The sequence below is a fragment of the Bidens hawaiensis genome, unplaced genomic scaffold (genome assembly GCF_021521415.1).
Source record: "Bidens hawaiensis isolate Kalapana, Puna unplaced genomic scaffold, B.hawaiensis_p1.1 tig00046134_1, whole genome shotgun sequence".
Lineage (NCBI taxonomy): Eukaryota > Viridiplantae > Streptophyta > Magnoliopsida > Asterales > Asteraceae > Bidens > Bidens hawaiensis.
In genome coordinates, this window is record NW_027505969.1 from 92,881 (window position 1) to 102,168 (window position 9,288).

Genomic DNA, 9,288 nt, shown 5'->3' on the forward strand with positions numbered 1-9,288 from the left:
CAGCACCTCCACCACCCACCACCACCACCATCCATCACCACCATTGTCCACTACCACCACCCACCGTTAGCCACCACCACCCACCACCCATCACCACCACCACCACCCACCCGTCGGCCACAACCACCGTCCACTACCATCACCCACCGTCCGCCACCACCACCGTCCTTCACCACCACCACGACCCACCACCACCACCATCCATCACCACCACCACCCACCCGTCGGCCACAACCATCCACTACCACCACCCACCATCCGCCACCACCACCTACCATCCGCCACCAACACCGTCCACCGCCCACCACTAACTATTTTACTAGTCAATAGACGTTAAATGACTTATATCTACTGTGATATGTATGATAGGTAACTAATTTTCAGATTATGCAGACGATATCCAGTTTATAAAACAAACAGCATCATATTTTCATATTGCAGACCTTTAGACCACATCTTCAGTTGCATACATGAAATCAGATGAAATCAGATTGCAGACAGTTTTTGTCTTCAAAAACAAACAGCACCTTAGTGTTCTCTAGAACTTACTTTACATGATTTGATAATTCAAATCATTTAAAGATTTTCATGTAAACTTTCAATTACAAGTGAATCACAATATGTTTAAAACGCATATAAATTATCTCTTTGTATTACCAGACTATTTAGGTATTAGAAAGTCATTTCTTCCACCATTGGAGAATGGGTCTCATAATCAATCTTGGGTCTTTACAAAATCCTTGTGTGTAACATCCAGAAAATGTTAATACCAATTTTGTCAATTTGGGAAGTTAAGGGATCAATTAGTCATCTAGCTAAAGATATAAGGAAGCGACACGTGTCCGGTGACTCATCACCATGAAATGACACGTGTCACATGGTGGCAACACAAAAGGACATATGTCATCACATAAGAATTCATACCCTCACAAAATGACTTATGGTTGGTGACTAATCAATATGAATGCCACATGTCAACATCTTATGACACAACTCATCATCAAGAACGACACATGTCACATGGAGGTGAGTGACGGTCTAACCGGGGATGGCTATAAATAGTGAACATGGGCTCCTCATTGTGGCATCCAAAACACAAAGCCAGCTTCACTTTCTAGAATTTCGTACCACCGAGTTGGAGTCCCGACTCCAGTCCGAAGTTTCGACGTTTCTTAACCCCCACACCGTACGTATATTCGACGTACTCCTCGTTCATCTGTAAGCGTTATTCCCATTTTTTAAGGTAAGATTCATGTATAAGATATTTTACTTCATAGCTTAGATCTTAGTCTAGGGTATAACGTAAACCTTGGAAAATATATAAATATATTTAAGTTTTTTTTATATATAAAGTTTACAAAATAATAAATGTTTCTTTATTATTAGGAAACATAAAGTTTTATATACAAAGGTTATTGTCAATTGACTTTATTCTAAAAGAAGAAACATTAAATTTTTTATTAATAATTAAACAAGAAAAGCATGACGGGCATGTAGTAACTGGAAGGGTGATAATACCGGTAGTCAATTTCTTGTCTAAGAAAAGCAATTCTTATAAATCCCAATCAACTGCGGGACCCTTTTACCTTCCTAGAGAGCTTGATGAGAGTGTTCGAACCTATTAGGCCAAAGCATGCCACACCAAACTTCATACAAAATAAAGTAAGCATTTTGAATAAAAATGACTTTTATATCAAAAGAAATGTTTTATCAAGGTTTAAAACTACAAATTAGACTAAAGGTCTAAAGTTAGATCAGATAATCTAGATATTCATACAATGATATTCTCGTAACTACAGGTTTGAGATATCATGTACAACATAAATCCGTAAAGACATACTGATCATAATAAAGGTGAGTACATTGACTCTAAAACTAATGTGAAGGTGTTAAGCATTTTGCATATGATTTAAAAATAAAAAACATGGCTTGAATGGTTTTCAAAACGTTGCATAAAGGTAATATACTAAAAATCATTCAGGCCATAAGTGTCTTCCAAATTAACTTCAAAATCTTGTAAAATAGAATAGAGGCCTTTGAGCACCGCTAAGGTAATCGGCTTTAAAGGGTTGAAAAGGCTGCAACTCGATCAAATGTAGCCATGTAAAGGTGAGGGCGCCATTGCCATGCTACATAACACTCGGTCTAGTAATTTCCTTAGATTATTAAGATATATGTCAAGTAATATCAAATTTATAATTTTGTATCTTATGTATCCAACAATTGGCTACATTGGTTAGGAATTTCTAGAGTTTCTGTTAAGGGTGTCAATCGTGCTGGGTTCATGGGTTAACGGGTGAAGGGTGGAAATGTTCAACCCGGACACGACCTATATTATCATTTGTGTTAAAGATTTCAACATTAACCCGCACACACATAAATTCGGGTCAACTTGAACACGACCGATTTAACCCATTCATCAAAAAAAATTGAAAATAAAATTGATATGATTTAGAATCAGTTGAGTAAATGAATAATATGAATATATTTTTTTTGAAAATTATAAAAGAATCTTGAAAATGAATTGGAAATTACAAGTGTATCTTCAGAATCCCTCACTTGTGGCCTAGTGGTAGAAGGCTTAGGTTCTCCAATGGAGACTCAAGTTCAAATCTCACTTGTGTTATTTTGGGTGGATATTGGCAATGAAAGATATGAACTAGGCCTTATGCAAAGGTTATCAATTTGAACCTTGAGCCCACTCGGGTTTTGTCCCACCATGTGTTACGCCAGAGAGTTCTGCTCTTGTGGCGGCACAATGACTGTCAAGTGGCAGTCGGCGGTATGGTTTCCCAGGGGAACGCCCAAGCCAAACTCTGAAAGCCAATGTGGGCCGGGTTAAGACAACATAATCTAGCCAGAGTGAGGCAACAGGACTCTCCAATTTTGGGAAGTACAGTAGCCTAAATACTAGAAAGTTTCCATTCTAAAAAAAGGTGTATCTTCAGAAAAATGGAAAACAGAAAAAACACAAATAGAAAATATAATTATAATTATAAAAGGTTTTTTTTAAATAGTTAAATGGTCAACCTGTTTTTATACGGTCAACCCGAGCCAGAACGTTTTTCAAATGGGTTGTGTTGGTCGAACCAAGCACGACCACCTTTTTTTTAATGGGCCGTGTTAATCGAATCATAACTTTTTTTGTTCATGACGGGTACGTGCCGTGGCAATAACTGCGGCCCTTTATTTCTACTGCTTATTACACTAGGTTGTCGTTTATGTTATTTTGCTAATTTTCTTGTGGTTGAGTTGTATCCAAGTTGAAAAAGAAGATGCGATCACATATTATTTTGATGGTGATATCAAAGAATTATGATCCTATCATTTCCATTTTCATTGAGATTTTGTGAGAGTTGCAAGAGAGAGAAAATAAGTCATTTATTATAATTATTTTAATTTTAATTAGATTGGTTTCTTTGGTAATAGGGGTTTTCATATATATCCCCTTCATAAGAGGGCTAATTATATATTTACCCATCTTTAAAATTCAATTACATATTTCATCAATCTCATAAGAAATTACCTAATTATCCTTTTTAATTCCTATTAAATTAAATAACCCTCAACTCAATAGGACATGATTTCTCTAACCTAAAGTCCCAAACACAAACATCACCATGACAATGCAAATGAAAAACACAGCTCAATCTATTCATAAGCACTCATACTATCCACAACACCATCTCCTTCCCACTTTATCTTCACTGTTTTTTCATTTGCAACAATAGTCTTCACACCATCCCATTTCTATTATTCCGCCGGCGATGATTCCTAGCCGGCGAAATTGTTCCATCTGCAAATTAAGAGCAGGGACGGTGAAATCAAACGATGGTGGTTGAAAGTGGCTACAGTTTTCGAGTATGGTGGTGGCTAGTAGAGGTGGTTGCGATGGGTTTCTGATGCGGTACGGAGATGATGAAGATGGTGAACGGGGGTGGTGAGCGGTGACAGATGTGTGTGCGGTGGAGAGTGACAGACGATGGTTGTGGTGTTAGGGTTGGGGTTGTTGGCTGGAAAGTGGGCGGAATGATGACCGGTGGTTGTTCAATGTCTCATAATTTCATGGATTGTTGTTTAATTATTAGTGAGATTTGTTCTCTGTGATTGTTGGAAGCTATTGAGAATTAGGAGGAAGCTGATGATTAAAAAAGAAATTAGGAAAATATATAATGGCTTGTATTAAGGGTAAATTAGTAATATAATAAACATTTTTTAATGAAATGGATAAATATGTAGGCATGTTCAAAACGGTTTGGGACTAGGAACCGGAACCGGTTCCTAACCGGTTCCTATATTCAAAACCCCATTTTAAACCGGTTCCAGGCTCGAACCGGTTCTCCCACCCTCGGACCCCTAACCTATCTAACCGGTTCTTACCGGTTCCTGTACCGTAACCGGTTCCAACCGGTTACAGTGTAAAAAAATTTTTTTTTTTCGTTTTTCGTTTGCGATTTGGATTCTAAACTACGATTCGTATTTGTATAGCATGAAAAATAAACAAAACAATTAACATAAAATTCGTTTTATTTACTTTAAGAAGTTCAAAAAAAAAGGTTACATGTTTTAAAATCTTCAAAAACAAACTAACAAAACATTAAACTTATAAATATAAAGTTGTGACATATTATTTCTAGAAAAGCCTTCTTGTTCGTCGTAATTATTGAGCGGCGACTTCTTCCTCGGAATTACTTGTAGAAATGCCTTCTTGTTCGTCGTGCACTCGAACATCAAGTGGTGTTTCATCTTCGAGAGTGGTTACGTGTTGAATACGATCGATTGAGTCCAAGTGATCCTTTAAGCAAATGCACATCTCCACCGACTCCGAATTTAGTCTTGTTCTTCTCACCGATATTACCCTGCCACTAAGAGAAAAAGCGAATTCCGAAGCTACCGTAGAAGCTTGGACGGTTAGCAAATCACGGGCCATAGTGGCAAGAATCGGAAACTCGGTTTACTTTACCTTCCACCAAGCCAAAACATCAAAAGTGATATATTCCTCTTCGGATAAACTGGTAGAGTAATCATTTGCACTATACCTTCCTAGTTCGCTTGAAGGGGTGTTACCCCTTTGTTTTTTAGCCGTTACGTTGCGAACGGTGTTCATAAGGCTAATCATGGGATCTCGTACTCTAGTAGCAATTGAACTTGATGAAGACCCCCCCCCCCCCCGGCATAGGCATGCGTATGTTTGACCCATATTTATTTAAATAAAAGTCATACATAAATTTAAAATTTAAGTTAAAATCATTTTTTGCCTCTGTTGAAAAGTTTGGGTCAACTTCATGCATATCTAAGGCTGAAAAAATTTCGTCTATCACACATTCAACCCCCGTAACATTTAACATTGGGTTTAAAGCGGCGGCGCAAGTAAAAACCGGTGGCAATTCAAGAAAGTATTTTTTTAATTTAAACTTCATTGGTAATATGATGTTTGAAAACATTGGACTTTTATTTTCAAATTCTTTAAGATTGTTAACGATTAAAAATAACTCCGAAAGAACCAAGGGACTTGTCGGATAATACATTCCCGATAGTTTCGTAGTTGGTGTTTTAAAAACTTCAAGAAAAGTCGATAAGTCATTGATAATTTCCCATTTCTCATTTGAAAAGGGGATTGCCAAATTATTCTCGGCAAGACTAGAATGAAACATTTGTAAAGTTTCTCTTTGTTTCAAAGCACTTTGAAACATTATGCAAGTGGAATTCCATCGATGAGGTACATCACAACTAGCTCCCAAAGCTTTTCTTCCCGTATCTTTACAAAATTTTCTATATTCCATTTGTCTTTTTTTACTTTTCTTAAAAACTTCATGTATCATTAGTCAAAAATCGTTTATAACCGATGTAACCTCATCCGAAGCAAGTCCGTCTTGCACGATTAAATTAATGATATGTGCAACACACCTTGAGTGAAAAAATACACCATTGCAAATCGGCGTATATTTTAATTTTAATTTATCAACCTCCGATGTATTATTCGACGCGTTATCAAATGCCATTGAAAATATTTTATTTTCTAGTTTATAAGTTTTTATAACATAATCTAAAATTTCAAACAAATTATCTCCCGTATGTGGATACTCAAAGAGTTCGAAAGCAATGGTGCCTTTCATCATTTCCCACGATGACGGGTCTACCCAATGAGCGGTGACACAAAGATAAGATTCGGGTAGACCATGTGGAGCCGACCAAACATCACTAGTTAAGTTTATTCCCGTATTTATATTTTCAAAATATGCAATTAGTACCTCTTTGGCCTTCTTCCACAATTTTAAACAATAACGTTTAAGAGTATGACGACTTACGTGAGTGTATTGTGGTTGAAGCGTATCTCGAATCATGGCGGTTAAGCGAGGGTTGTCGAAGTGGCTAAACGGCAAAGCTTCTTGAATCACAAACTTCGCCATACGATCTTGAACTCGATCAATTTGGTATGTAAATATTCCGCCTTCACTATCCATTTGTGTTTGTTGCGAATCGACGTTCTTTTTCAACGCCTTGCAATACGGTTTTTCGATGTGTTTCTTCAAATTTGAATTCGAAAGTGAGTTTAAATAAATCCCACAAAACTTGCACCGAGCCTTCAATGAATGGTCACTCAATTCAACCAAATCCCAATTGCACCAAATCTCTTGATTACGATTATGAGGTACAATACGAACGAAACTTGGTTCGGCGTTGGAACCTTGACCAACCGATGATTGTGAGGCAGCCATAACAACAAATATGAATATAGAATAAGAGAAAACAAGATATTAGAGAACTCAAAACGTTGTAATAGCGTTTTTTTTGTATTTTTTTGCGTTCGGGTTTGCGTTTTGAGTGTTGTGATGAACCCATGACACCAAATACCTATTTATACTAGTAGTGGGGTGCTTGGGGGAGCCAAAAAACGGCTATTTTTGACCCCAACGGTCAAAAAACGGCCAAAAAACGATTTCCAACGGCTATATTCGATCCAACGGCTAGAACCGGTTAGGAACTGGTTCCGGATGGTTCGGTTCCAGAACCGGTTCCGGTTCCTACCCGCCCCCACTCAGAAATGCAAGAACCGGTCACGGATCATCGGGTTGAATCAGATAGGGTCCGGTTCCTAAAAAAACGGGTAGGAACCGGTTCGGGTCCACCGGTTCGGGTCCAGGAACCGGTTTCGTTGAACATCTCTATAAATATGTAATATATATGTTTTAAAAGGGGGAAGTATGTAATTGAATTTTAAAGATGGGTAAATATGTAATAAATTATCTTATTAAGAGGATATATGTAAATGCCCCTTGATAATACTCCCAATATGAATGTCATAACAAAAATGACAAGATCTATTCAACATCAACGTATGATTTTCTTTCTTTTTTTTTTTTGATATTAAGTTTACAACACCAAGGGCGGTTTTGTCAATCTTAAAGAAGTTGTTTGAAGATTTGAAGGAGATCAAAAAATTCAAAAGCTAAAGGACCAAAGAGTCAAATTAGTTAACTTGTTACTCAAGTTTCTAGTTAACATCTTATTCAAGTTTTGCTGTTTGTTTTAAAATTCGTATGGACGTCAAATTAGGATAGGTGTGAAAGTGAATTTATTTCTTAGCATGTATGAAGGGCATTATATATACGTCGGCTCCAATTTTGTAATTGTCGGGTTTTTTTATTGATTTATAAGGAGGGACGAGGCATCCCATGACAAGCTTCAAACCCATGTGACAACATTGTCGCCATCTATGTGGGTATACATGACTTCAAACCTTTGTGTTAAACATTTATCACGTAATCAACCTATATTTATTTTGTGTTAATTTAATTTATATTTAACAAAATAAAAGTTATAGGGTACATGTGGGTACGTGTTGCCAATAATTTTATGGTCAATAAATAATTGAGGATAGAAGTGAGGTGCTAGTACCAGATTGGTCGTGCATGGTTAGTCCCCCCCCCCCTCCCTTTCTTAAAAAGAGTTGCAGTAATAGTTCTGTAAATTGGTTAACAAGTGGAATAGAAGGAGCGGTGTAACATCTCGGAAAATCTCATATTTATTTTGGACTAAAAATGTCAACTTTGAAAAATAAGGGATTAAAAATATTCTCAAGACAAGTAATGGGAAAAAGAAGATAAGAAAAATAAGACATCGTATGTTAAGGAAGTAAAAAATTCCATCTCACATGAAAAAATGGAAGAAAGTGGAAGCTTTCCACATGTGTATAAATAAGAAAGAGAACTTTCATCCCACATGGAAACAAGGAGAAAATTGAAACTCTTTATAAGGAAGAGAGTTTCCATATTAATATTCTTATATGGCTAACCACTCTCCCTAGTCCTGGCGAAGGGTGCGAAACACACAACGCGCACGGACATAGACAAATAATGCATGTGTGACACATGTGGGCACGTGGCGCCATGTGGCAAGACGTCTGATGACTCGGCAAACATTATGACGGTTTGCGCCGTGCGAACAACAGAACCTTTTGTCCTTCGCGCTACACGAAGGAGCCCAAAATCAACTATAAATAGGATTGGTCACGGCACTTCCCATCACACACCAATCACACACTACATTCACACGTTTTGTCTCGGGAAGCCTGCTGATCTTGTAAGACGTGCCAATCTCCGAAGCTCTGACAGTCTAAGCTCTAAAACACGATATAGAGTAGAAGTGTTGTTTGATCAATCATAGGCAATTAACTCCGAATACCTGTGTGATGTAGGGGTTCAGCATAGGTATTATTTTATTATTATTATTATTATTATTATTATTATTATTATTATTATTATTATTATTATTATTATTATTATTATGGCTTACCATAGTCAGGGGTATAGCCCGAACCTTGATTACAGATAAGCATAATATAAATTTTCATAAGCAAAGGTTATAGACGAATTATTGTTTCTTCGTTATTAAGAAACATAAGCATTCACACACAAAAGGTACAGTTAAAATAATATTTCTTTATGATTAGGAAATATTCATTCACAATGGTTATAGTTAAAGTAATGTTTCTAGGCATGTAAACGAACCGAACGTTCGGTGAACTATCGTGAACAGTTCGGCGGAAAGTTCGTTTATGTTCGTTTATTTAATAAACGAACGTACATGAACAAAAAATCTGTGTTCGTTTAATTAAACGAACGAACACGAACACATATTCTGTTTATTCATTTATGTTCATGAACGTTCGTTTATGTCTGTTTATTTATGTTTGTTTATGTATTAATAGAACATAATTAAATATTATATGGATAGGTCATCTGTATTTATTAATTTGTGTTCATTTAAATGTTTTCATATAAGTTA